Source organism: Lolium rigidum, chromosome 7 (genome assembly GCF_022539505.1).
Source record: "Lolium rigidum isolate FL_2022 chromosome 7, APGP_CSIRO_Lrig_0.1, whole genome shotgun sequence".
In the NCBI taxonomy this organism is placed as follows: Eukaryota; Viridiplantae; Streptophyta; class Magnoliopsida; order Poales; family Poaceae; genus Lolium; species Lolium rigidum.
In genome coordinates this window covers 233,786,755-233,790,342 of record NC_061514.1, presented here as the reverse complement: position 1 = coordinate 233,790,342, position 3,588 = coordinate 233,786,755, and positions in this window count along the sequence as shown.

Here is a 3,588-nt window from a genome sequence, read left to right as displayed (position 1 = left end):
TGAATTTCAAAGTTTCAGGTTTTTATCAAATTGTGAAAAGTCTTATTTGCCCCTGGGCCCACCTGTCAGTGGAGCCCAGTGGGTTGGGCTAAACCAGCTCGGGTCCAACCGACCCGAGCGGTCGCTCACTCGCCCACCTCCTCGCGCCGCTCGACCTAACCCTAATCCCCTCTCCTCTCTCTAGCGATCTACGTCGCCCTCACCGTCGCCGGCCGATTCCGGCGATCCCCGGCCGCCATGGCCCTTGCCATGGGGCGCATCTGCACCGCCACGCGACGGCGCACCAGATCCACGGCATCGATCTGGTTCTAGCCGCCCCTTCGCCGATCCCCCTCTCGTTTGTCCGCACGGTGGTGCGGTGCTCACCGGCGCCTCAGACGTGATGGCGCCGTCGGGCCTTCCCACCGTGGTGTGGAGTGCTGCGGCGCTAGTCGGGCCTGGCATGGCCTGGCCAGGTGCCGCCGTGCCTTCGGCGCGCGCCGCCGTGGCCGCCACGGCTACGCCTGCCGTCTGCTCGCTCCAGGTACATGCGCCGCCTCTCTCTTACCCTCTGTGCTTGTTCTTCCTTCTCTTCTATGTGCTCCGGCCATGGCTTTCCTCCCCGTGGAGGTCCGCCATGCTGTTGTTGCTTGCTCTGCTGCGCTTAGCTTGCTGCTGCTACGTATGCTGCTTGCTGTGTTGCTATTGCCATGCTTGCTCTAGTCTATGTGCTTGTGCAAATCCTGATGTGATGTGTGCTTCCTTTGATTCTTGTCTCTGCTCACCCTTGAGGTTATACATGCTATCATCTGGCTAGATGCTCATCTGAGCATCACCAGCCACTGCTATTGCTTGCTTACTTGTGCTGTAATAAGCTCTAGCTCCTCTGGTTTATTACTGTGGTTGATTCTTGCTGTTTAGCAGGAGACAGTGTTATTTGTGTGATGATTATTGAGTTCTGGCTCACAGTAGGTTTGGCTTTGCTTAATTGTTGTCCATATACATCAATTCCTTGATGATATGCTTGGCTGTGGTGACCTGTAGCAAGAGCAAGTGATGCTCTGATGATCAATTAATCATTTCTTGCTTGTGAGCAAGTGTGGGCTTCTCTCTGTGATTCACTGGTGCTCAACCAGTGCTGTTTGTGCTTCATACAGGCTGAGCCTGGTGTGTACTGTTGTTGGCTTAAGCAACTGCTGTTGCTTGCAATGATCCATTGGATCACTGCAAAGCCCTGGTGCTTTGATTTGTTTGTTTAGTTCACTTATCTGCATTTGCCTAAATTTTACTGAAGTGGATAAGTGATGTGAGCTGCTTTGCAGTTGTGATCATCCTATTAAATGAGACAGGGCTAGATGGATGCCAACACTCAGTTGTGTACCCTAGCCCTCTACTGAATCCACATGGATAATGATGTGTAAGTTCTTGTGCTGGCTGTGGTTTGAGGTAGCCCTGGCAGCACTGTAATGTTGTTAAGGGTAGCTCCCATCTGTGGTGGCTTTCTTTGATGAATAGATGCTCACTGGCAATCACTTGGTGAATTACCAGTAGCTGTGATGTTGATAAACAAGATAGACACTTTATAGTCTATCTGTCTGATGGCTTAGCTAGCTCGGTTGTCAAGTGAGCTCGTATCTCGGCCGTGGTTTTGAATCCATGTTGGATTTCTCTCGGTTGTGTCCATGTGTAAACACAACCAATGTTCCCTGGATGATCTCTACTGGCTGTTCTCTATGTTTGCTTGAACCCAAATGACTAGTTAGCCATAGGATGACACAAACATAGGGTATCTACCCTTTTGCTTATGTGTGATTGGTGCATATGCTTATTTATGAGCAAAACAGGGTTTTGCTCAGGTTGATCTTGTTTATACCTCACTCCAGCCTCCTAGATGGTTTGTTGGTGTAGAGGATTGCTTCGTGTTGTTCTTGTGGTTGATTTACTTGTCCCGCTCCTCCTGGTGAGCTTGATTCAGATCTTGTGGTGAGTTAGCGATTGAACAGCAGTGGCTGTTCATGTGTTCTTGTGTTCTTGTGTTCTTGGTGACTTACCGATGAAGCCTGTCGATGGATATGGCTTAGGGTTTGCTTCTGAAAAGCTTATATTTGGTGCTCCCTTGCCCTCCCTGGTCGACAGCTAGGGTCTGGCACACTTGGTGACTCACTGATGCTGTGTGTGTGTGTTGTGCTACATGCACACTCGGTGGCTTGGTGTTGAGCATGCACACAAGCAGTGTGAGCTGCCTGTGTGCGTGTGTGTGTGCACCTGATACTCTGAACTTGGCTTGGAGAGGATCAGCTCGGCAGCTTGATCATATCCCCTTCATTTCCTTTATTTGCTAACCTGCCAAGTGGCTTTGCCACTTGGCTTAATTCTTGTCTTGCTTTGTTTTGTGCAGGGAATCAACAATTGATCAAAATGGATATGGAGATCATCAAATTCAAGATCAAGTGAAGATGATCTTGTAGTATTTAGGATAGGATCCATCCTTGTACTTTTCTTTTTATTTTCTTTTATTCTTCAATTTCTCCAATTCTTGTAATGTGTTGTAAAATTCATTTATTTCCATTATGAATAATGTAAAGACAATGTATCTTGGGTGTTAATCAATAAAGCTCAAAGTTTTCTCTAATGAGCTTTACTATAGTTTAATTGTTCATATTGTTTATTATTTATAATTTACTTGATGAATTTCCTCACAATTGAATTTATGAGATATTCATTTGATGTTTGAATTTGAAATTCAAATTCAACTTAAGTTTGAATTCAATCATGCAACTTAAGTTATGATGCAAACTCTCCCCTCTCTTCTCAAAACCCTAGTTTAGTTAGATAGGAGCAAGTTTGTCGCACTCTCGAAACCCTAACCCTGTAAGGTGTCGAGAGAGAAACTTGTCCCCCTTCGATGCAGTTTTTGTTTAAAAGCGCAAAATTTCCCCGTAAATTACAATGCAATGCACATCCCTTTCTAAAATCAACCCCTCGATTGTCTCTAAACCTGGGATATTACATTAATAATATATTTTATTATTTAATAATATAAATTAACTATTAAAAATATAAAGAAATGGGAAATACCCCAAATTGGGCCACCATTGGGCAGCCCAATAAGGGGCCAGCCGGGCGACCAAAGGGGAAGGGATGCCGGTGGCCCAAGAGGGCAGGCCGCGCCAAACCTAACCCTAGGGGGCCGACGGCGGCACGGTGGGGGACGGCGGCTTCCCTAGGTGGCCCCACCTCATCCTCCCCACCCCTTATATAAAGAGACCCCTTGGGACTTTTCCCTCATTCAATTCATTGGCCTTTTCTATCTCTCTCCCCCTCACGTGTATGTTCCCAAGTTAGGAACGTGCATTCGGGAGACCTCTACACCATACGCACGTTTTCATGTTGCTGGGACATCAGTCCAGATTTACTACTTCTGCTACTTCACTGAAACGGAGACCGGGGGACGTCTATACACCGTACGTGTGTAGAACTGCGGAGGCGCGGCACTTGGAGCGCTGCATCTTTTGGACTTCTTCACGACCTTGAGGTAGGCCTCGACGTATAAATTCATCAACCATGTTCATCGTGAACATTAAGCTTTTCAGTCTTCAAGAGTATGAA